The sequence below is a fragment of the Canis lupus genome, chromosome 22 (genome assembly GCF_011100685.1).
Source record: "Canis lupus familiaris isolate Mischka breed German Shepherd chromosome 22, alternate assembly UU_Cfam_GSD_1.0, whole genome shotgun sequence".
In the NCBI taxonomy this organism is placed as follows: domain Eukaryota; kingdom Metazoa; phylum Chordata; class Mammalia; order Carnivora; family Canidae; genus Canis; species Canis lupus.
In genome coordinates, this window is record NC_049243.1 from 17,757,647 (window position 1) to 17,784,537 (window position 26,891).

The 26,891-nt window shown below is 35.3% G+C and overlaps 1 long non-coding RNA gene across 1 annotated transcript in view; it reads right to left on the reverse strand.

Annotated features, from left to right (window-relative positions):
- Positions 1-20,054, reverse strand: part of LOC111091831 — a 70,242-nt gene extending 50,188 nt beyond the window's left edge. Inside the window, exons 1-2 of the long non-coding RNA XR_005376013.1 lie at positions 19,923-20,054; positions 8,848-8,915 (exon numbers count right to left, since the gene is read on the reverse strand). This is a non-coding gene — a long non-coding RNA (uncharacterized LOC111091831). The remainder of the gene's footprint in view (positions 1-8,847; positions 8,916-19,922) is intronic.
- Positions 20,055-26,891: the final 6,837 nt, after the last annotated feature.

Below are 26,891 nucleotides of genomic sequence, written 5' to 3' on the forward strand. Positions count from 1 at the left end.
CATCCCAGTTTGCATTGCTAGAGGAGATGATAATAGGCTCCCCTGAGGCAGTTGCCATTCAAGACAGTGCTGATTCTCCTCAGACTCACCCCCATCATTCCACTCTGCTTCTAGATCTAACTAGATTTAAGTCCCAGCAGGGTCCTAAAGGTAAAGTACAGGATGTGACCCATAAGGAAGTGAGCAGTCCAAAAGGACTTCTTATGTTTTTGTTTGTTTTTGTTTTTTTTTAATGCATATACACAGAAGCCCAGAAACATATGTGGGGATGGATATTGAGGGTATGATATAATGATGGAAGGAACATAAAGTTGGATCAGGCTAAATTTTGATATGGACTCACTAAACAGAGATTTTGCATTTAAGGCTGCAGCTTGGAAAGCTAGGATGGGCTCTAATTGTTTTTTGGTTGGTTGGCTGAAACATGAACTAAATAGTGGCCTACAGTGAGTAAATTAGAAATGTTAGACCTACTAAGGGAAAGATTCAAAGCCTCAAGGAGATTGAAATGTTAGAGCAGATTTATCCCGTGAGACATATGTGTCCACACTTATGCTGGGAGGGTCCAGAAGACATACTTTTACTCAACTATGAGAAAGATATTTGGGAGGTGAGTTCCAGAATCCTTGAAGAGCTCTGTCATTGATCCTACCAATAGGCCAGACCTAACAGTGGTGACTGGTGACTGCTGTCAATGAATTGGTAATTGGATCCCAGTGGGAGGACCAAGGGGCTGCCAATTGGCTGTGGTTACTATAATGGACAGCAGAGTTAAAGCAACAATCAGAATAGTCTGACTGACCCGACCCTATGATGTTGGCTAGTTAATCATAGTGTTCCTAGAAGTGACACAGATAGGAAGTCTAATAAATTCTTACTTGGTGTGTGTAAGTTAAAAAGTTTGAGATTAAAAAAAAACAAAGATCTATCCTGAATCATAAAAATGGAGAGTCGTGTCTTCAAAATCAGTTCCCAGACTTGAGCTGGTGTAAGGGTCCCAGAATGTTTTTTTTTGTTTGTTTGTTTTTATTTATTTATAAATGTATTTTTTATTGGTGTTCAATTTACCAACATATAGAATAACACCCAGTGCTCATCCAGAACGTTTTGAATGAAGGGGAAGTTGTATCCCTTTGAGAAAGGACCTTTGTACACTGTCAAAAATTGACACTGTTAGTCTTTCTCACAGCCTTCCCCAAAGGGCCCTACAACCTTTTACCAAGGTAATTGTGCACTGGGGAAAAGGAAATAACGAGTTCTTCTGGGGACTACTGGACAATGGTTTTTAAATGACATTAATTCCAAGAGACCCAAAATACTACTGTGGTTTACCAGTCAGAAATGACTTACAGACATCATGTAATCAATGAAATTTTAGGTTAGGTCTGTCTCATAATGTGTAGAGTGGTTCCCAAACACACCTTATGGCCGTTTTGCTGAAATGTGTGTTTGGAGAACATATTCTCAGAAGCTGACACAATACCCACATTGGTTCCCTGACCTGTGAAGTAAGGGCTATTATGGTGGGAAAGACTGAATGGAAGCCATAAGTGGACCTTTTTAAGTGTGTAATTAATTCCAACTTTTACCTTCTAACTGGTAGAGAATGTTTGACTCATATAAAGTTTATAGACAGCTGTACTATTCATTTTTAATCTCATGATTTGTTTCTCTTTTTTTGTCTTTGTCTCTTCTTTTTCTCCTTCTCTTTCTTCTTTTCCTTCTTTACTTTCTCCTTCTCCTCCCCAGCAATATTAGTTTATATGTCTGTGTTACATTTGATGCATATCTGTAAGCCACATTAGATCATTTCTAGAAGATGACCAGATTTAAGTAAATACATGAATAAATAAATGGCCGTATAAGCTATGATTTATATTTGAATCCAGTTGAATTCCTTTTTGTCTATTATAGTAAAATGTTACTTCAAAATTATATCATATTGAAAAAAATATCAAAAAGTAAAAAAAAAAATTAAGAGTAAATTTATTTGGAGACCATAAAAAAATAAATAAATAAAAGGACAAATCTGTTGATAGTTAAAGCCACCGGCCGACTGAACTGTATATCTAAATGCAAGTAAATAACCACAACATATTTTGATTATTACAGAACGAGAAAACATTTCCATTTAAAGAAGAAGACTATTTGCTTGAACATAAGAATGGTATGCATACTCCCCATACTCCTGTTTTAGGCTGAAATATTCTATTGTTGTTTGCCTTTTGAGGATACACTTAAATTTTAATGAATGTATCTGAAAGAAGGTTTGAGTACAGTTCTATTTAGTAGGAAAAAATTATCCCCCTATGTGTATAATACTGAAACCAAGAATTGACACATAACCTGCTGCTTGGTGATAGAACCATCATTCTGGGGCAAGAGCTCTAAAGTTATCATATAAACTTTCATTCTGTACTGAATACCTCAGAGAGCTGAGCGGAGACAACCATAAAACTAAAGATAAACCATTTTATTCAAAGATCTGCAAACCCGAATTCTGAATTAGATATGTAAGAAAAAAAACATCTAGCACTAGAAAGGCATCCATCAGAATAAACTGCATTATTAGTTCATGTTTTTAAGAATTAATATCATAAAATAATTTAAAATACTCTAAGTGGGATTTTTTGAAGTATTCTCAAAAGAAAATGATGAGGTGATATCCATAATTAACAAGAACTAAAGGGCAAAATCATACAGAAATGAAAGAAAACTGAAAGAAAATTAGAAATCTTAGGAAGAGCATAGTCATTAAATTGATAATATAGTTAAAGATGCAAACCATTAGGTCAATCTTTTTTTTTAAGATTTTATTTATTTATTTGACAGAGAGAGAGAGAAAGAGAGAACAAGCAGGGGGAAGAGCAGAGGAAGAGGGAGAAGCTTACTCCCCACTGAGCAGGGAGCCTGATGCAGGGCTGGGTCTTAGGGTCCTGGGATCATGACCTGAGCTGAAGGCAGATGCTTAACTGATTGAGCCACCCAGGTGCCCCTAGATCAATCTTTATTAAAAACAATTCTGATCTATATCAGAAATAACCAATCTGGAAATTAAATAAAAAGCAAAAATTCTATTATCCATAATGACAGAAGTCATAAACTACATGGAAATAAATTATACAAATATTGTGCAAACTTTTTAGGAATAAAATGATAAAAATAATATTAAAATAGATAAAAGGCATTAATAAATTGAGACATAAAATCACAGTGAAATGGCAAACTCAGCTTTATAAAGATGTTAATTCTCAATGAATTAATTGGCAAATTCAGTGAAACTCCAGTCAAAAATCAAATAATTTGGTTGGTTGCTTTGTTAGTTATAGTTGTCCAGGTGATACTAAAATCCATAATAAAAATTGTAAGGGGCTTCTGTTGCCATCCAAGATGGACCAACAGGGACCTAATTTATCTTTCTGTTTGAAACAAAGACAAAATAGCCAAAATATTTTAAATAACATATTTAAAGACACCAGACAGCCAACAAGGGGCAGTGACTGTGAGAGGTAAGAAGCAAACAAGATTACCCCTATCATTGCCTACCCTCAATTTCTTGATAGTGTTTCCAGGCCATGGTACAAGGGAAAAAAGGCAGATGACCCCAACAGACTTTTTGATTTGAGGACAGTGAGCTGGAGGTTGATAAAGGCAGAGGTGACAATGGTGGTTCATAGATCAGAGTAACGAAGTGGAGGTAGACATCTAGAACACCTCACAGGGTACCTCCCAAATATTCAGCTAAATATTGATAAGCACACATGTGAGAATAAGGCCAGGAAAAGATCTAAAGAATGAGTGGTGACAATGCCAGTGTCCTGGACTCAGGGCCTCCTCCTATCATCCATTGTGGAAAACCTCATGATTCAAGGTGCTAGGTTGAGCACACAGAGGGCGTTGTGTGAGTAGTGAGAAGTAATGATCCCTAGTGGAGCACTGCTCTGCTTTTACCTAACAAATTTGGTAAACATTAGGTCAATTATCCTTCTAGGAAGCTTCCTCAAAAAACGAAGTGTACTTCATTTTGGAGACATATTTATTGCTGAGGGTTACATGATTTATCATGAGTGGTTTCTCAAGATTCAAGATCTCTTACAAATGAGGGTGCATGTGTTCATGTTTTTAGTAGGTAGGTGTTTTAATTACTGACTTCAACACAATAAATAAAATTTAATGAGCTAATTACCCCAGAAAGAATTTTTTTTTTTTTAGATTGTTGAGACCACCCCCCTTCGAACCAACCAACATACACATACGGGATATACATCAATTACTGGGTACAGGTAATAGTACATCCAACATCCAAAGGGATTTGCCAGCCAAAGAGTAGGTCGTAAGTTTCACAGTTGAGTTTGAATAATTAAGTTGAATATTTGTTTTTCAAGGACTTCTAAGGGCCATTGGACCAATCTGTCCTAATATCCAGACCATCAGTCAGGTGACACACATCCATTCCATGGCATAACAAAGTGATAGTTTTAGGAAAGAAGGTGGAGAAGAGATCTAGAGTAATTGTTAGGTGTTTTGTGTGGGAGGTACAGGAGTTGAGAACATTTGTTGTTTGCTAATAGGTCAGAACAACTCAACAGGAAATGTCAGACCTAAGAGTGAGTTAAATTTAAGGTCCTTGCAGTGGCTTTTAAGATTTGTACCATGGTGTTTTCCTTCATGAGGGAGGATTCAGAAATGGTTCTAAGAGAGAGAGATGACATTAATGTCCCTCTATCCTACTTGTCCTATATTCTAAGGTGACCCCTCTCTAGGAGTCAAGTTGTTGTCTTCCTTCCACCATTACAAAATCAGTGTGTACCATTCCAGTATGTGTAAATTTACCTTTTGCTCAATTATCATCTCCCTTCATGAAGATCTTTTGTCTTGAAGGTTAGATAGAAAAGGAACAAGGTGATTTTCATAATCTTGTTTTTTAGAGATTTTATATATTTATTCATGAGAGACACCCAGAGAGAGGCAGAGACACAGGCAGAGGGAAAAGCAGGCTCTCTGCAGGGAGCCCAATGTGGGACTCCATCCTGGAACTCCAGGATCATACCCTAAGCTCAAGGCAGACCCTCAACCACTGAGCCAGCCACCCAGGCATCCCTATAATTTTATAGATATCCATTGTCTTCCACTTTGACCTACTGGTAGAAAGGGAACTCAGCAAGGAGTGTACTCAACAAATGCTAATTATCTTTATTGTATAAGACTGCAATCGTAAATGAAAAATGTAGGTGTCTAGAACAAAATGAGTATTGAATCCCTGAGGCCTTCTTTTGACTTGCTGATACCTGGAAATTTCATCAACCAGATCAGCCTGGATTGCCACAGGGGAAGAATAAAGCATAGTACCCAGGAAAAGTCAGGATGGAATTACAAATTTTTGAAAAATGGCTATATATCCCCTGTACTTTTTGTCTTCATCATTATCTAGACTGAGAGGAAATGATCCCTTTCTAGAAATAGCACATTCAGTGACAGAACTGCCTTATTAAGGTCAAAGAAGTGAGGAAGATAGAGTCAGAAATCTTTGAGTGTATTTTTCGAGGAGTCTATTCTACTGCTCAGCAATACCAGATATCAGTGGATGGTGGGGAATGTGGAGCATCCATTAAATAACTTGACATGAGTCCAGTATTCAGAGGCTTCTGGGATAATGGCTGCACCATTGTTGGATGGGAAATAATCTGAAAAACTGAAAAGATGGCAAATAATAGTCTCAGGGGCCAATGTGATATAGACAAGTCAGTTGATTGACTGAAACGGCATCATCATAACCTGAAAATATATCATCAACTATACAGCACCACTGACAGCCCCTGAGAGGAGGCTCAAAATCAAATGTAGTCAACATGCCAAAAGCAGGTGGAGACAACACTTCTGTCAACCTGAGACAACTGGGTCAACTTTGACAATCTGGCAAGCAGTTGTATCCTCTGCATTAGAAACAGAATTGTTTGCTTAGAGCCTGGTTTGTGTTGGTGATGGATTTCCATGCCTGGTATGATGATGAATTCAGACAGAAATGGTAGGAATCTGAGTGTTGCTTGATTAGTAGATCGACTTCAGTCTGTCTCATCAGAGATTGTTTTCTTACAATGGTCATCTACATGCATAACTCAGCTCATTCAGTGACTGAAATCAGTTTCAGTTTTAAACCTATCAGCCAATAGTTTTCCAAATGTCAGACAAATAAGCAGTCAATTAGCAATGGCCCAAGAGTTGGTAAAAAATATAAGAAATTTCATTTGACAAAGACTTGGGAAGAGCTATGAAAATGCCCTTGATATCTGTTCAATGAGGGAAGAAACAATATTCATGTTTGGTCCTGCTTAGCTGGTGCTGATGTTCACCAGTGGTAGCAGCCTACTATACACTATCAGGTTTTGACTTATCTAAATCATCATTGAAACAGGCCTGGAATTTAGGGCAAGATCTGTAAATTGAGAGTCTAGGTAATTCAATAGCTTTGCTTCAAGTAGCATAGTTAGGGCTAAATTTTCCCTAAAGTGGTAGCTGCCAATTTTTCAGGTAAAGATGAAATAATGCTGGGACCCAATTATCTGCATTCTTTAATATTGCATATCTATTTCTCAGGTAAGCCTCATTGGATCCTTTTTAACTTGCTGACCATTAGATTTGTGATGACTTACTCTTAAATGGCAATATGATGAATAACAAGGTCTCAAAAAAAAAAAAAAAACAAAAAACAAGGTCTCATGAGTCAGGAGTTAAGTTTCAATCGGAGTAAAGTAGCAAGCTAATAACTTATTTATAAAAATTGGAATAATTATTAACCATATCTGGAAAGTGAGTCCACAACTCAAAAGACGCATCCAAGTAGAGGCTTTTTCTCTTTGCTAGAAGCTCTAATCAGCAGAATCATCATTTACCAAGACATGTGGCTTTAAGAGAACACTAGGCTTGCAGTGCCCTAAATATAGAACATGTTCAGTTTACTGGATGGATTCTAAAGAGTTAGATCTATTGGTTTGGGTAACACTCAAAAAAGTCTGATGTGGGATGCCTGGGTGGCTCAGTGGTTGAGCGCCCGCCTTGTGCTTGGGGCATGACCCCAGATTCCCAGGTTCGACTCCCACATCGGGTTCCCTGCGTGGAGCCTGCTTCTCCCTCTGCCTGGGTCTCTGCCTCTCTCTATCTCTCTCTCTCGCCCTCTCTCTCTCCGTGTCTCTCATGAATAAATAAATAAATAAAAATCTTTAAAAAAAGTCTTATGTGTGGTGGCCTATATATATAAAACCTCAGTTTAAGGTAGAAGGGAGCCAAGGAGAGATTTCGTTCCTCAACTGTCAAATAATCCTTATGAATCTACTCACATAGTTCTGAGAAACATTACTTACCAATAAGGCCCCTAATTTTCATCAGAATTCATCATTGACACCTTCTGGAGGAAGGTCCATGGACTAAATCATGGTCACTGGGTTCTAGTCTGATTAGTCATACAACAGTATATCATCTACATAGTAAAGCTTTGGACATTAGAAATTAGAACCATTCATGCTAAACCCTCATCCACCCCAAACTGGCAAATGACAAGGTAGTTTAGATGCTCCTGGGGGAGTATTATGAACACATATTGGATACTTTATGTTATACTGTGAACTTTTCTTGAACCTGGTATGTCCAAGACTGCTTACCAAGTACTATCATTTTGTGTAATGGATTTGGATATAGTTGCAAAGTCTGTAGCAGCCAGGGCTATAGAGGCAACAAATGAGTTCACTTAAGCAAAGATCCATTCTAAGCTCCCTTTACCACTGAACATACAGGGCTAATGTATTGAGATACTGCATCTCACACTCCTGCTGCCTTTAAGACTTTGATCAAAGTCATGACTTTTAGTTTCTCCTCTTGTATTCTATACTGAATGCTGGACCACCCAGGAAGTTGTAGAGAGGCAAGTTGGCATTTCTAGAGAGGTGGTGTGGTTGTTCCTGATGAGAAGAACATCTTTTGGCACTCTAAAACAGGAGGCACGTGCGTACAGCACATTAATTCCTGCTAAGCGTTATAGGTAGGAGCAACAATAATACAACTAATTGACTCAAAGGACCCTGTCAACAGAGTCATGTTAGCTCTCCTTTTCCACTGTGAACTCTGCCCAGGCAGAATAAGTGGAATAAGGGCCCCTTTTCCTTCCAGAGTTGTGGGTAAAATAACAGCTTTAGTTTCTATATTCAACAGAGCTGTAATTGAGTCCCTTGCTTCAGAATTCCCCAGCATACTCAGACAGGTACATGGGGACATTGATTTTCTTTGATGACAAGGTGTCCTTAGCCCCACCTTATTTATCTTTTACTATAAAGTCTCTGACTTGTGAATAGAGGGGGAGAGATTGAAGGAATAAAGAGGGAAAGAGGTGTTCCATGCCATTAAACAAGGCTTGGCACTTACTTTTCGTTTGAACTTTATGGCGACAGGTGTGATTCAACCAAATAAACTGTCCTGTGTTTTGGTCTGATGCTGTATATTAGGTAGCATGGATCTCATTGCTACCATCATCTATTACAACCTTGGGAATCCCTGATTCAACCCCAGAAGGTATACAACAAGCTGTATTTCTCAGACTTCTCATTTTACAAACATCCTTGAAAAGATAGTCTGGTACAAAGACAGACTGTAAGACTTGTAGTGATGCAGGGGACCCACAGTGGGTTATCTCCTGACAGTTGTAATTGACGTGAGTTTGTTGATGCTGTTTTTCCTGTGGTTTTCAGAAATGAATAGAGAACTTAACCCACCATATTTTACTCTTTCTTATATTAAGCAATTCGGAGACAAACGTACATGCTTATCGATCGGAATGAATTTTTGAGAAAGATTACTTACCTGTGTTGGCACTAAACAATACTAGGGTTAGGCAAAACTTATCTCTTTGTTCTGGAGAATGCTTATTTCTGAAAGATAAGAATGAACCAACTAAAATAACTTACTTATCAAGATTCACAGTTCAATTATCAAATATACACATCAGTACACTTGCCTTCCTTTGCCCACCAACCAAAGCTCTACATTATAAACTAATGCCAACTGAACTATATCTCCACCTTGCAATACCATCCTTAAAATTACACAGACCAGACTCTAGTGCTCAATGCTCTCCACTGCATAGATGATTATAATGCAATCTGTTACTAGGACCCTGGCACTTTTTACCTGGCAAATCTGACAACAGTTTCTTTGCTATCCAGCTTTTTCCATTCCTTATTTTTACAAATGACATATTCTATTTTAGAACTCCAAAATGACAATACTTAAAACTGTGTCATTTTTAAACAAATGTCTTTAAAAATGTATATTGTGTATAGTTTTATTCACAGTAGGTAAAAAATTTATTTACACTTTGTATTTATATTATCACAAAGATAAATGATTTTCTTAGACCAATTTAAAACATTTTATAGCTTTTCATATATTATTCCACTGAAATAACAAATATTTAAACTTATAGTTCATTTTTTTATTCTTCAAAATTCTGCCACCAAATCAAATAATGTGCAATCAAAAGATTATATATTTTTATGCTGTTAGAGTAAATTGACAGTATGGAGGAATAAAATGAAAATAAATTGCAATAGTAAAAAAAAATACCTCTTTGTGGAATAAAATATGGGTAACATAAAACAAGAAAAATAAGCATAACCAAAGCAATCTATGCATTAAATTATCTCATTTCTTGATTTCTGAAATGTAATATTTTCAGTGGCTCTTTGATTTAGCCTGGGGATTCTGAGATGCACTTTTTATGGGATATATTTCAGCTGCTTAATTGGTACTAATATTATCCCAGTATTGTTTTTATTTTGTCTTCAAGTCATCATTTCAGAGAGAAAGTAAAAATTTCACCACGTGGTGGTGCTGGTGGATAATATAAAAAGTGAATTATTCCCGGAGCACATCTTGAGAGAGCTGGTTATGGTGAGTTAAATAAAATTAAGGGAAGGACAGCTTCATTCACCTCTGTCATCCCCTATTTTTCATTTCTCCTTTTGACACAAAGAGTGTAAATTAGGCAGAATGGTTACTACCGGTGGCTTGGGTCCTTGCTAACTAGCAAGAGGAACAGAGATCTTTAACACAAATTTCATGGCTTTGGAGATTGACGATTAATGAGGCTATTATTTTCATTTTTAAATTGTCCCTGCTGCAGTATGAAAGATTGCTTCAATTACACACACTATTTTCATCCTTCCAAAAGGACAAATTTTTGTGTGACTGCCCATGTTTTCACCTAGCATGATGACCACTGGATTCTATTATCCTGTTCTGGATACAAATGCAAGTATTTTAACATGCCATCGAATGTTTTTATACCAAAATGAATAGTAAATACATGTACAAACTTGAGTAACTGCTCAATTATAGTTGATGTCAGGATATTTTCAGATGGGGAGTGGGTAAGCAAATGGCTCAATGTCATTTACTATTTATAATAATTGTTAGCGCTTGCTTCCAGAAATAAATTGCTTTATCAAAAACAAGCTCTCTTAAAATGGTAACAGTTTTTCATATTTATTTGGCACTGTTTTTTACTAAGCTCAGCTTTGGTTTTCACATTTTAAAAAATGCATATATTATACAATTTTTATGAAGTGTTCAACCATGTATTACTTCAAACACTTAAACACAAGAGAAGTATGTCTCATATATATATATATATATATGAGTATATATGTATATGTGTATATTTTATTATCTATTAACCAGGGGCAAGTTCATGAATTTCTTATGCCCAAAGTTAACCTAGACTGCAGTCTCTGCAGGGGGTGTGAGATGGAAGACTTATATGGAAAGGATTTTCAAATGACAAAGTAGTTTTCAGTTTTCACCTCACTTCAAAGAAAAGAACCCAGCAGACACATATTCTTTGTCACATTGGTAGGCAGATACATTATTAACATCTTTGGCATGGAAGAAAAGGCAGCCTGAAGGCCTTAAATTCTCATTCTATATAGATAAAAGAATAAGCAGTCAACTCTGCTACTGAACAACAACTGTTTTAAATATAAGGCAAAGAATGAACCCAAAGCTTATTTGTAACTCTGCGTGCCCATTTAACCTCTGGGTCAGATACTACTTGATTTGAGTTTCCATTACTGCTTTTGATTCTTTCAAATGCAGTTGGTAACAATAAGGGTGGTTAGTGAAAAAGTTACCCCCTACAAAACGCTTGCAAAGGTTAATAATATAACAGTCCATAATTCTAAAAAATCTACTAATACAGATGGAATCAATCATTCACCTTCTCTAATACACACACATAATGAAAGTGCAGTGTATGTTCATTAGCAAGATTTACACAGATTGATTAAAGGAAATGCTAGACCGCCTACTAGAGAAATCTGAACTTAAAAAAAAAAAAAAACTAATTCCAGTATAGTTAACATACAGTATTATATTAGTTTCAGGCGTACAAAAGGGAAAATCTAAACTTTTGTCATAATCTTGTTAATACTATGAAATTTTTTAGCCATATCAGTGATTAGCTTTGTTCTCCCAATAATAATCTCTTATATTATTATTCTGTTATTCTTTGTAAAAAACAGCAAAAATAATTCTCTTTATTTGATCAAGTACTTTTAACTTGCTTTCACATCACACTTTCTTTTCCGGTGCATATTTTGCCTCCCTTCTTTCTTCCTCTTGATTACTGGAAGCACGATAAACAAGTAAAACAAGCAAAAAATATAACAGATTAAACCCAGCAAATTAAAATTACTTAGAAAAACATGGACAAATTTTTACTCCGATCACACTGTACTGTATCATTTTGTGTTAGAATAGAAAAACAGAATTGATTTTAAGTCAAATGAAATCTAATGCAGTCATAGTTCTAACATTACAAGTTGATAAATTGTTGATCTTTCACTTCAACTCTGGCATGCAATTTTCTCATTTATAAAATGGTAAGATATGGCTATTGAGAAATTGAAATGTGGCTACTCTGAACAGAGATGTATGTTTTTGAAATTTAAAACTGACTTCAAAGGCAAGATAAAAACAAGAATGTAAAATACTTTGTTAACAATTATGGGTTGGGTTCATGTTAAAATGATGATAATTTAGACATATGAAGTTAGATAAGACATTATCAAAATCATTTTAATTTGTTTCCTTTCGATATTTTGTCTATAAGAAATTTAAAATTACATGCTCAGCTCACAATTTTGGCGTGCCTTACCATTCTATAGGACAGTGCTGTGATAAGAACCAAAGTTTTTTCTTTTTTTAAGATTTTATTTATGTATTCATGACTGACACAGAGAGAGGCAGAGACACAAACAGAGGGAGAAGCAGGCTCCACGCAGGGAGCCCGACATGGGACTCGAACCCAGGTCTCCAGGATCATGCCCTGGGCTGAAGGCAGGCGCTAAATCCCTGAGCCACCCGGGCTGCCCCAAGAACCAAAGTTTTAAAAATATTTTTGCTGGATCCCTGGGTGGTGCAGCAGTTTGGCGCCTGCCTTTGGCCCAGGGCGCGATCCTGGAGACCCGGGATCGAATCCCACATCGGGCTCCCGGTACATGGAGCCTGCTTCTCCCTCTGCCTATGTCTCTGCCTCTCTCTCTCTCTCTCTCTCTCTCTCTGTGTGTGTGTGTGTGTGTGTGACTATCATAAATAAAATAAAAATTAAAAAAAATCAAAAATATTTTTGCTCATGACAGAAAACTTGTCAGATCTCAACGAATCTTCATCAGTTACTTTGAACAAGATATATTTGCTATTTCGAAATATTCCTTCCATATGTAACTTGTCATTTGAGTGGTTGTTATTTCTTTTTTTTCTAACGAAGTGTTTCTTTCAAATAGATTTCAAACTTATATTGCTATTTATGTACTCTAAGAATCCAACAGCTGGTACTTTGTTAGTAAAACTGTTTTTACCTGTAAAGTTGATTCTCTTATGCTAAGGACACATTTGAAGAGAAATACTGGTAACTGGGAGAAAGGAAGGGAACCTACTTAAAGCAGCCATCTCAGTTGTGCTGTAGGTGTTCCTCAGATAAATGCCTCCTATCAGTTGTCACTACTAGATTTGGATGCTAATAGAATTCCCAATGTTAAAAAAATAGCATGCAAAATATTACAGCAAATTTTCTGGATTAGGTTGATAAGTTTCTATTAGCCTTTCATTAAGAATTCATAATAGTGTGAGTTAACCCATCTGTCCTTTATCAAGAACATATAAAAGAGATGTGTTGCAGTTATTTATGGATTGCTGCTTTATTAAAGCAAGTGATTACTTTAAAGGGATCCCTAACTCATGTCAGAAGAAAAGTCCTATTGTCACTATTCTTTAGCTAGAAATGTCTAGCTGCGTGTTTGTAAAACATATCTCCTTTTTAAGCCTTAGATTAAAGTAAGATCCTTTTAGAGCTAATTATATATATTTCACAGGTTAAAAAGCATTTTATTCTCAAAGAAACACTTTCTTTGTTAGGTTGTGTCATGTTCAAAATCTTTATTTGTTCAAAGCACAGCCAAAGTTATTTTCTCTCTTACAAAAGTATAGCTTCATTGTTAACATATGCATTCATTCAGAAAATGCTGTCTACTTCCTACTTACTGCAAGGCATTGGGTTATTTATAGCACCAGAAAATAAGATAAAACCCATAAGATTGGAAACTATTTTCTTAATGGTAATTCTTTTAGATGATGAGTTTGAGTGCAATAGACTCCAATTACACTTCTGGTTTTGTTGAATAAATGAAAACTACTGAAGACTGTTGATATTAAAAAAGTCATTAAGAAATTTTGTAGTTTTCAAATTGAACTCTACTGTTGAGACATACTTGTTTATTTGTATATTTGATGGTAACAATGGAGGATGACAACCAGAACAAATTGAATTATTTTATCATGATACACGATTGAAAATGCAGGATATTGTAAATAGACTTCTATCATGCTTTTCAAAAATATAAGTGAAAGTAATAATAATAAATATTTGATAAAGCAGTGCTAAAGCATTCCAGGCAATCTTAATTTCTAACAATGATTACTGGAAGTAGGTTTTTTCCCTATTTAGGTTTGTTATATATATGTCTGTGTGTGTGTGTGTGTGTGTGTGTGTGTGTGTGAAAATAAGAGTCAGATGCTTAACTGATTGAGCCACACAGGGGGCCCCCACATTTAAAATATTAATGGCAGAGTCCAGATAGAATATTTCCTGATAATATTGAATAATTATTATAAAATTTAGACTCACTTTTTCTCCTTTCCTGCAATTTTTCAATGCAATATAATTGTTTACAGAGTAAACAATGGAATACTGACATTTCCATTTAAATATTGCAATTTTAGAGAAAATATATGTGTAATGTGTTTGTTATGAGAAGGTCTCAATGACATCTTTAGCATTATCTCATTAAGACCATTTTATTATTAATGATATAACTATGTAGGTAGTAGTTTTTCATATTTTCTTTTATTAGTATAAAACTGGAGCAGAGAAGATAAATCACTTTCCTATAGGAATAATGCTTTTAATTGGTGGTTTGAACATTCAATTTATGGAAAGCTAATCCATAATTGAACTGTTATATTAGAGTATTCCTTTATATGTTTTATCTTTTTAGTAAATCTCTTTAAGACTTTACCTTAGAGAGAGAGACAGAGAGAGCGGAGAGAGAGAGAGAGAGAAGAAGGGAGCATGAGTGGGGGGGGGGGGGCAGAGGGAGAAGCGGACTGTCTACTTAGCAGGGAGCCAGATGCTGGGATCAGTCCAAGAACCCCCGGATCATGACCGGAGCCGAAGGCACATGCTTGACCAACTGAGCCACCCAGGCACCCCTCTTTTTAAATCACTTAATTAATAAAACCTTACTTTGTTTATGTGAAATATTCTGATAGTGATGATTTTTATCTTGTTGTGAAGCAGTAAATGAAGATAGTCATTACTTTCACAGACATAATTTGCTTTTGTTTCTCAACTTCAAATTTTAAGCAATAAAAATATAGTTATTTTCAAAAATTGGACTAGTTTTCTTTCATTGCTTAAAAGAAAATATAATAGAAATCAATGGATGGTAGTGAACTTAAAATGACAAATCACATTACTTGAAAAATATTTTTTTCCACATATAAAAATTCCCTACATTTGAATTATCCTAAAACAACTGAATACTTTGGAGCTAGGATGAAATTGGATCTGCAACCGGTGCAGTCACTTATAATATATTGGACCTTGAAAAATTCCCTTTATTTTTAATGTTTGGTAGGCTTTCTAAAGCAATCAAATAATATAATTTGTTGCTTTTATTTTTGCTTAAAAAAGAAGAATATTGTGGACTTGGAGCAAAATGAATCTATACATATTCATATTGCTGCTTAGTTGCTATTGATATTGTATAGGAATATCCAGTATAAAGGTACACAACTAACAATCCTCTGGAAAATATAAAAGTAGCAAATGTTGGTCAAAATGATCTAAAAGTATTATATGATGGAAGCATGAGGGGTTTAAGAATTTGCACAGACCAAGATTCTGTGGCAACATTACTGCTATGGAGAAGGACGAAATGACATAGGAACAAAGATCTTTCCAATATTGCAGCATATGAGCCAATACAAACGGGTTAATGTTAAAGATGACACTACCAGTAAATGCTATAAAAAACAGAGTTCCTATAGATCAAATAGTACTTTCACTTCGCACTTGCAAAGTATTCTTTTTAGTTGAACTGCAGTATTGTTTTCCATCATTATGATCTTAATGGAAATGTTCTGATAAATTCTTTTAGTTTTAAATCAAATCCTAATGTGCCCTAAAATGATCTGACCCCTAACTCTCTTTCCAACATTTCCAACTATATTCTTTTTCTCAGTTCCTCAAAAAAGCCAGATACCGTTTTGCTTCAGGGTATTTATAGATGTTATGTAACTAGAGAATGAATGTCCATCCCCAAATAAACACAATTTTGTCTCTTTATTCACCTTCTGTTCAAACTTTACCAAAACCCAAAGACTTTTTCTGGTTATATTATTTATAATAGCCCTTTCTCTATATATCTTATTATGTTGATGCTTTTACACAGTATATATGACTACTTGCCAATAAGTTCGTACATTTGCATTAGTGAGTGTAATTAACTCTATAGCCTCTATAACAAACGATCAACAAAAACATACTGGTTTAGTTCAGTACAAATTGATTTCTCATTCACATTACACTTTGGACCCTTGTCAATGAGATTCTGCTCCGAGCTTGGACACTTTGGGTCATGAATTTTTCCTTCATGAGCCTTTGCCATTTTCTAAGATCATCAGTATTATGTCAGTGAATTAATGGCAAGAGAGTGAAGAAAAATTACAGGGCTTGTCATGGGTAGGTTTAAGAGTGGCATACACAATGTTTCCCATTAGCCAGCACCCAGTAATATGTCCCCATTATCACTGAAAGGGAAGTTGGAAAACAAAAAAATCACTGCATGCTGTGTGCGCAGGATAAGGAGATGGGGTTGGGAATCCTCAAGGAAGAGTCTATCATGATATTTATTGGTCTGTATGTTTCTATTCTGTCTCCGGAGCTACATTTTATGCCCCTAGAAGGCAGCCTCATTATTTGATTTGGTTCCTGTTCTATCCTCATTGCCTAGAACAGAGCTTGGCATGTGGTAGCTGCTCAGTAAATATTTTTAAAATGAAAAAAATAAATGCAGTATTTTATCTTTTGCTTCACATTGGCCTAAAGTCTGATAACATACATTAGAGGCAAGAGAATCTCCTAGGACTAATATTCCTGAGCTAACTGGAACTGATCAGAAATGTAGTCGAGCTAGTAGCTCTGACTTACTCTTAAGGTGGGCAGTTCAGGTTTTTTGGTTCATTTTGGTCATACACTGGCATCATTGCATGCATAGACTAAGTTCCTCTGACTATTAAACAGAATTTGGAAATACATAATTTTGTTAGGAAATTTTATTACAAAGTGCAATTTAAAATCTGATTAGAATTTTGATTTGTTTATGTTCTTATTTTTGTAATGGGAAAGTGTTGGGACTGAATATTATATTTAATTCATCAGGGCACTTCTTTGTTTTTGTAACATTTGCATGGAACTTAACAAAACACTTGAAACTTTATCAGTCTCTGGCACAATATAAGAAGGCTGTTGTTCTAAATGCTTCTATTTTACAGAAAAGCACATGCGTCTCAGAATCTGTTACTTTCACAATTTCACCAACTCATGAGCAGCTAGGTTTTAATCTGATGCTCATTCCACTGCATTTATGAACAAAGCTCTCATAACCTCCAAAGCAATTTGCTTAGGAAGATAATCATAATCATTAATTTTCAAATGCATTTTTTGATCTATCGACCACGGTTTCCTAATTTAGTGGTTCCAAGAAAGTATGACTTCAAAGCTCACATGGACCTTTTTTGTCAAACAGTGCTGAAACCTTCATCATGAGTTTTCTAATAGAGGAAAATGCCAGAATGGGGGGAGGAAGAAGATATTGTACCTTACAGAGGAAGGTCTAGCTCCGAAATGTGGTTACCAAAAGTTGGACCAGCTTACCTAAATAGTTCTGGGACCACTCACAGTATAAGAGCAGTAGTCTCAGCACTTTTTTTACACCATACACAAAAATAAACTCAAAATGGGTTAAAGACTTCATGTGACACCTGAAACCGTAAAACTCCTAAAATAAAACATAATGATCTCTTGGACATTGGCTTGAGCAACACTTATCTAGATATATTCCCATAATATATTCCCATATATATTCATATATATATATACATATATATATATATATATATATATTCCCATAAGCAAGGGAAACAAAAGCAAAAATAAACTATTGGGATTACATCAAAATAAAAATTTCTGCACAGCAAAGGAAACCACCAATGAAGCGAAAGACAACTTAGTGCGAGAAGATATTAACACATGGTATGTCCAATAAATAAGGGGCTAATATTCAAAATATAAAAGGAATTTCTACAGCTCAACACCAAAATCCCCAAACAATCTGATTAAATAATGGGCAGAGAGTCTGAATAGACATTTTTCTAAATAATACATACAGATGGCCAACAGACATATGAAAATGATGCTCAACATCAGTAATCATCAGGGAAATGAAAATCAAAACCACAGTGAGATATCACCTTATATCTTTCAAAAGGGATAAAATAAAAAAGACAAGAAACAAGTGTTGGTGAGGATGTGGAGAAAAAGGATCTTCATGCACTATTGCTGGGAATGTAATCATTGCAGTCATTATGAAAACAGTGTAGAAGTTCCTCAAAAAATTAAAATCACATATGATCTAGAAATTCCACTTCTGAGTATTTATGGAAATAAAATGAAAACAATTCAAAAAGATGTAGGCTATCTGCAAAAAACTCTATAGTTTTTGCAGCATTATCTACAATAGTCAAGATATGGAAGCAACTCACATGTCCATCAATGGATGAATGAATAAGGAGGATGATATATATGATATATATATATATATATATATATATATATATATATATATATATATTGCTCCATATCATGGGTATTGTAAATAATGTTGCAATAAGCACCCATTATCATGGATATATATTCCAATTAATTATCCAATATTATCCATTATACTATATATCCATTGAATATAATGTGTATATACATGTATATACATATATATATTCTAATACATATATATGTGTGTATATGTGTATATATGTGTGTATGTATGTGTGTGTATGTATATATAATGGGATATATGTAATGGGATACTACTCATCCATAAAAAAAAAAAGAATGAGATCTTGCCATTTGCAACAACATGGATAGGCCTAGGGGGCATCATGCAAAGTGAAATAAATCAGAGAATGCCACATGATTTCAATTTGTTGTGGGATCTTAAAAAAATGGTAAATAAGCAAAAAGCAGAAACAGACCCATAAATACAGAGAACTAGTAGTTGCCAGAGAGGAGGGAGTTGGGAAGTTGGTCAAAATGACTGAAGGGTGGAGGGAGATGCAGGCTTCCAGTTTTGGAATGAGTAAGTCACGAGGATAAAAAGTACACCATAGGGAACAGAGTCAGTGGTACTATAATAGTGTTGTGTGGTGACAGATGGTGGCTACTCTTGTGAGCATGGCACAAAGTATAGATTTGTTTAATCTCTATATTATATGTTGGAAACTAATGTAACACTGGGTGTCAACCATACATCATTAAAAAAATTAAATTAAAAAAATTAAAAACACACCAGAATAGTAATTTCAGAAAGCATCTTTTTCAAACAGTGGTTGTAGGAATGCTGACAACACGGACTTCATCTTTGGCCCTTTATCTTATTCTCCCCTCTGGCACACAGATAGCACCACTTTAGATAACTAGTAGAGATGACTGGTGCACAGAAGTCTCCACTTTAGTTAACTGCCCTGTGACCTCACCACCATGCCCCTCACTCTCTAAAACTCAAGGTTGCAGTTTGGGCTTGGTAGAGAATAGCTGCGTGGTGATCTGAGTCCTCCGTCCTCCCGTCCCCGTCAGTAAGTTACCCTGACTATAAAACTCTGTAAGTGATAGGGAGTGGCTTGCTGTGTAGTTTGGTATTAAAATGCCCTCTCGGGGTGGAGGATACTTTATTGATCCTCCTTCACCTTCTATCCGTGGTTTTGCGAGAATTTAAGTGAGGTTAAATCAGAGCTCATGTTAGAGGGAGGCATTTGAGTACAAAGTTCTCTTTCCATGATAGTTGTAGAAAATCACAAAGTGACTCACAGTGGGTTGTGACAACAATGGGAAATTAGGTTTATATGCCAGCAGTAGTCTAATGAGGTAGGGAACAAAAGAAGGAACTTAGGATACTAAGCATATTGTAAGATGGGACGTTCTCAGTTCAGTGCTAACACACCAGATTGCAGGTTAGGGGCTGCAGAATATTGTCAAGCCTCACCATTAAAGAGACAAACATGTAGAATTGCTTCGTGCTCTTGGCCCTGAAAACCTGGACAAAATTGAGCCCAGAAGCTAACGGTTTTCAGACAGCTGTTTCAGGGCAGGTCAGGATGAGGCAGGCAGATCTGGGGCATCAGCAATAGCAATGTAAACATTCTAGGGGGTGGTGCATGTGGAACACAGGATGACGTTGAGAATTCTATAGCATCTTCTTTTAGAGTTTGCATGCACTGTGTTTTTAACTCCTCCATCTGTTCAGGAGAGAGAGAAGTAGCAACATGATCTATAGGAAACCGAGTTGTATAAATACATCATGGTTTTCTTGTGGAGAGGATGTTTGTGTAACAGGTATAAAGTATTAACCAATAAGTCTTTTAATTAAGAACTTTTCATTTCTGTTTTATAAACTTAGAGTTTAATTAGTAAAATACTGCTCTTTAAATTTCACAGTGTGCTGCCTTTATTTGGTAATAACGAAAAGTTGTTTTGTTTGCTTCTCTTTACAATAGTTAACATACCGTGTACTATTAGTTTCAGGTGTACAGTACATCAAATCAGCATTTTTATACAACACCTGGTGCACATCACAAGTGCGACCTCATCACCCATTTCCCCCATCTCCCACCCCACCCCTCTCCTCTCTGGTAACCATCAGTTTGTTCTCTAGAGTTAAGAGTATATTGCTTGGTTTGCCTCTCTTTGTTTCCTTTGTTCATTTGTTTTATTTCTTAAATTCCACATAGGAGTGAAATCCTAAGATATTTGTCTTTCTTTGACTTATTTCGCTTAGTGTTATACTCTGTAGCTCCTTCCATGTCATTGCAAATGGCAAGATTTCAGTCTTTTCTTATGGCTGAGTAACATTTCATTGTGTGTGTGTACACCACATCTTTATTCAACAGTAGATGGAGGATATCCATATCCATATCTTGGGCAAAAGTTCTGATATGAAGTATAGTCAAAGCCGGCCATCTTACAATTAGAGACAGAATATGTCAATAAATGGCCATCTTACAATTAGAGACAGAACAAAATTTAGGTCCATGCTTATTTCCTTTTTCTAATGCAAGTATAGCTTTTAATGTTTTGTTTTGTTTTATTTTGTTTAATGATGGAGCAGTCTGATCACTATCTTGACTCTTATTTGGGAAATGCCTGGGTGACATTGGTTATCAACCTGAAAATTTTCTTTTCTTTCTTTTTTTTTTTTTTTTGAAAATTTTCAAGTATGATTTGACATTCTAACAACACTAATTCAAGCTAATTACTTTTTTCTTATATTGGAAATTTAATGGTTTAAATGAGTTTGATTTGTAAAAGCTCTGGATAGTGATTTCTTTTATGTGTTTTAATATTAAATCTCCTAGTGTATTTTTCTTAAAATCTTATGACCTTGCTAATTGTGTTTTTTAAAGAACATTTTAATGTATTCTAATATATTAACCTTACTTCAATGATTTATAATACTACTGCTGCCTTATAACAAGTTTATGTATATGATTGGTCTAACTTTAAAATTTTTTCCTATTGTATTGATGACCCCTATTCTTCACCAATAGTACTCTCTTCATTTTTGTAGATTGATAGAGTATCTCTGCTAGAATAAATCCTACAACCTCTGTAGATCAATTTAGGGGAGGTTTGAATGTATTACTTCATTGAGTCTTTTAATTTATGAACAATCAGGCTTTCTGTCTTTCTGTTATTTCTGTAACTACTTCCTAAGAAATGTTGTGGGTCTTTTTTTCTAGCTATATTCCTAGCTATGTTTTGATTTTGTAGTCAGCTAAGAATAGGATTTTTGTTTCCAAAGAATGATAATAATCTTTGTATGATAATCTTTAGCTACCCAACTTGCATAATTATCCTATTAATTTAAATGGTTTGTATATATGGGTTTTTGGATTTTCCCTGTAGTCAATTAGTCAATTAAAAGCAAAGAAGTTTTCATTTCTTCTTATGAATCATGACCTATTGTTTCTGGTTTTATTGCATTGACCAGGGACTCTAATACAAGGCTAAATAGACATGGTGGAAAGGGCTATATTCTCCTTATTTCAATTTGGTATTCCTCAATGACAGGTTCATTGTTTACTTTTAATATGTCATTCATTAAGTTAGGAACATTTTATTGCTAGTTTCCTACATTTTCTATAGGTAATGAATGAACGTTGACATTTGCTAATTATTTTTAAGCATCTACTTGTGGGGATCATAGCTTTTCAACTTCTAAGTACACCATATTTAATTGGTTTTCAAACTGGAATACACACAATCCTTAAAAATGTTCAAAAACTTCCCAAAGACTACATAGACTTAAATGATTTTAAGAGAATTAGTTTCATTATCCTCAATTTCATTCGTGTTCTTTCTCAATAGAAACATCTGAAAATGTGCATTTTGCCCTTTTATAGATGCCCTTTGAATGTAATCAGTCCTAATTTTAACCCATTTAGGATTTTTCTATGATGAATTCCCACTAGTTATAAAGTATGTTAGAACATAACATGGAGGGAAAAATTAAATGTGTTTCTTCAAAGACTACTTTAGCCAAGGTACAACAAAGCTGAGGAAGAGCATTGTGTCATTCTCTGTCCTATGCATGTTTTGCTTAAGGGTGCCTAGTGTGACATAAAGATGGGCTGTTTTGACCTGTACTGAGCTAGTCAGGATTCAGAAATGTTCTAATGAAGGGGCAGTGATGATAAGTTTCATCTAATAACTTCACCTCTTCAACTCTACAATTACTGTACAAGAAAGCCTCCCTGCTAAGAAAAATTTAACAAGAAAAATAAAAGCATCCTTAAATAGCAATGAGTGCTATTTATGTGATCTTTATTTCTTTTATGTTAGAAACTCATAGCAACCCTTTCTAGTTTATCTGTCTTCTATAGGTTGCATTATTGTTTTCCTCCATCTCTGAAAATCGAGTGCCTTTGTCCTGTGATGTTGCTTTGATTTCCATTAGAGTTAGCTGAGTATTTATACTGACCCCTTCATGTGGGGTTTGGCCTTCTTTGACCAATGGAATATAATATGGAGAAGAGAAATTAGCAGTGTAAGTGTTGCTGGCTAAAGCCTTCATGATCATGGAAAGCTTCCACCAACCTTTTTATATGTTCTCTCTCCACCATGAGGAAAACACATTGCAAGCAGTGTTTTCTTCAGCCTGGGTCCCAGAAGGAGAACAGGTGCAGCAGAACTAAATTGCCTCCAAACCTCCCCTACTTTCAAATGACCAGGAAGGCAGACCTGAAAACTTAATTTTGTTTATGTGAAAAGTGTGAGGGCCTGGTTATACCTAAGAAAATATCCCCCCTGCCTCATAAGAAGGGGATATCTCTCAGTAAAACAAAACACTAAAATAGGTGGTGCATTCACAAGTATATTCATGTGATGTGTAGTAATTGTGGAGAACACTCCCTTTTTGATCATTGTGAATAATGAACACTGTTGTGGGTAAAACCAGGAATTACTTTTTTGAAGTTGTTCTTCTCTTTGCTCTGTGAATCAAAACGAGGCATACAGCTCTAGATTTTCCCATGAGCACAGATAAGAACACTTGAAAAGAATACAACTGGGACCCAGATGCATGCTTTTTATGTATGTGTTTTGCATTCCACTCTTCTTTAAAGGATAGACTTCTCTTTAGTGTTATTATAAATTGTATCTAAATTTAAAGCACTGCCAAAGGATGAAAAACTAGTGTAGTGTATTCCTAAATGAAGCAGATCTATTCACTGACAAGGCAAACTGTCAAACTGTTAGGAAGAACAAGACTTAAAAAAAAAAAAAGACGTGAAAGCTAATATTTTTCTGCTAAAGGGACTTGAATGAAATGGAACACTGAGGATTGTATTTAGGCACTGGTATTTTTGTACTAAGAGGACGCACAGGAGAAACTTGAAACTATTAGGAATGCTTCACCACATAAAGTTGCTGTGCCTACAGATGCAGCAGTGGGCAGCTTAGATTTTAAAGGCAAACAGATGTTGTGGATGTCCTTGTGTGCATCATAGGGGAGCCCAGATAACCAAATCCGTGTCTCCCCCTTTCCTAGATAAGGTCAATGGAGACTATTTTAGGAAGGCTGATGCATGTGTTGTAAATTCTAGTTCCGGAATTATAAATATCTAAGTTAACAACCTGGATTCATTTGGAGGCCTAAATTTAGGGCATTCTAATGTTGCTGCAAAGTGTTGATTAAAAATGTTATAAAAGGAACTCTAAAAACTATATGAGCAAACACAAAAGTAGTGCCATTCTGTATGCATTAAATGTCAGTCAACATAGTTTCAAAAATTACAGTCCAAGTTATGTATTTCTGAGGGTTACAGATATCTATTGAACAGATTCTGTTGTTAGGTGGATTATCATAGGATCAACCTATTCTACAAAGAATGAAAGAAACTGAGATTGTTAAGGTCCAACAACTGTTAACTCAATTTTGGAACTGAATATTCAGAATCATGCTGGCCATTGCACTGGTTAAAAATAAAAACAATAAAAATGTAGGGTAATTAATAGCATTATGGGAAGAAAAAAATCCTAGGAATAACGGAATTATAGGCCACAGCTCCTATTTCTCCAGAGATCTTTTTGGAAAGTTAAAAAAAAGGGGGGGGGGCGGTTAATCAAAAATGAAACTAACATAACACCTGGTAATTTATGCTTGTACCCAAATCTCAGTGCAGGAAATGGTAGCAAATCAGAAAACCTGGCTTAGGCTCAAACCTTCCCTAGTCTTTTCTTCTCCACAACTCACACCCACAATGAATAGAAAAGTTAGAAGAAAGGGTCCTGGATTTCAGGAGAGAAGAAGGAGGTGTTTGGCTCACCCTTAAAAGAACATGAATCTGTTTTCCACTCTGATGCCTGTGTACCAACGAGATATCAAGAATTAAATGATTTTATAGGAACCCAGATAATGAAAATGGCATTTTCGTTGTCCTAAAATCTGACCAATCAGATTAAACTGCCCATCCTTGAGATAGGATAGGGAAAGGATAAAGAAGGGAGTAAGTGTAAATGTGTATTTGTCAAATTCATATTTAATAATAATTTTGATAAATAACCATCTTAAAAGGAGCAGTGTGCTATTTTTCTAGGCTATAGAAATTCAACAGGAAAACAATATTTCTAGGCTTCTCTGAGACTTTAAAAGGGAAAAAATAGCTTAGGGATGCTAAGAAATTGTTGAGAAAATGCATGGCATCTTACTCATGAATGAATCAAAAATGGAAAAGGGAAATATGTAAAAAGATTGGATGTAGCTAAAGACTGATAAATCAGATTAGAAGGCTAGTGAGGAAGAGAAGGATGATTTTAAACAGGAATACTTAGCAAAATAAAAATGTACATGACTAAAACAAAATGTATAGAAAGGTTAAGCCAAACACAACTCTAGTCTTACAAAAATTTTAAGGGAAGAATCAATGATTTCAACTATATTCAAAATACCTATTTTTGAGGGGAATAATCTTTATAAAAACTGGAAAACAAATATCTAAACTACATAGATGTTTTCTCTCAACGAAGACTTATCCAAATGAAAATAAGTTTTTAATTTCTGGCAAATATTATTTAAAGGCAGAATCTAAAAACAACAGCAAACCAATACCAACCAATGGCAAACTTTCTTCAAAGAACGATAGCCATCAAAATGGAAACACTCATGACATGTTAGAAAAGAGTTGGTAGAGAATATTCTTCTGATACAGTGTTGTTGATATGAGAATTTGAGATCAAGTGCGTGGTGTAAGTCACTTGTAAAATTCTAGAATCATTTAGAAGATATAATTTGGTTGAATGTTTTAAAAGGATCAATAACTAATACACTTTACCAAGAAAGATTATACCACGCAAACCTCACTTCTTCTGGGAATGCATCTCATCCATTCTATATTATTAAACCTATGACAACATAGATATATATCAGTTAAGATTGCAACAAAAGAAGGTTTCTCATGAGACACTCCAGAACAAAATCTGTACTCTAAAGGTGAAGTGAAAAGTTTTAGTTGACTTCTGTTCTTGGCTTTCTCTGTTCACTATCATCAGAAATAATAAAAATAACTAATAAAAGTTGAAGTTGAAGCAGCATTCATAAAATCTTCAGGTACTGGATATGGTATGGTTTAACTATAACCCAAATGCTTCAGTTGAAAGAAGAAGGCTTAAAAATGTGATTCAGGAAGTTGCTGGTATCGGTATCTGCTTTTACCTTATTGAAATAAAGAAATTGAAATTGTGGCATGTATCTCACTAAGGAAAGAGCAATGAGAATGGAAAGCCAGGAGCAGGTGGATGTGAGAGATACTATTGGGGGTATGATGATCAAAATCACTTTCTTGACTGTTATACGAGAAAAACTAAGAATTCAAGATGATTCTTGAGTTTCAAGCCTTGATAAGTAGAAGTGTTTTCAAACTAGAGTTGAGTGGAAATCCTGAAGGAAGATTTAGTTTGTGTGTATTGATTATTATACTGTTTTTTTTAAAGATATTTTATTTATTCACGAGAGACAGAGAGAGAGAGAGAGAGAGGCAGAGACACAAGCAGAGGGAGAAGCAGGCTCCATGCAGGGAGCCCGATGTGGGACTTGATCCCGGGACTCCAGGATCATGCCCTGGGCCAAAGGCAGGCTCCAAACCGCTGAGCCACCCAGGGATCACCTGATTATTATACTGTCAAATGCACTGAATTTACTTAGCTATGGAAGCAACTGAATACATTCCTCATTAATAAGTTATTTATATAACTTTCCTAGAGAACACAGTACATACAAAAAAACCTCATATATATATCAAAGTGGGGAAATACAGAAGTTAAGAGAGTTTAGGTACTCCCAAAGGATTAGAAGTCAGCAAGGGCAGGACTGAAACTCCTGCCTAGTTGACTCCAAATTATAAGCATAAAATATCTGCTTATTCAGTCATTGCTGCTTTTTAAAAAATATATATATATA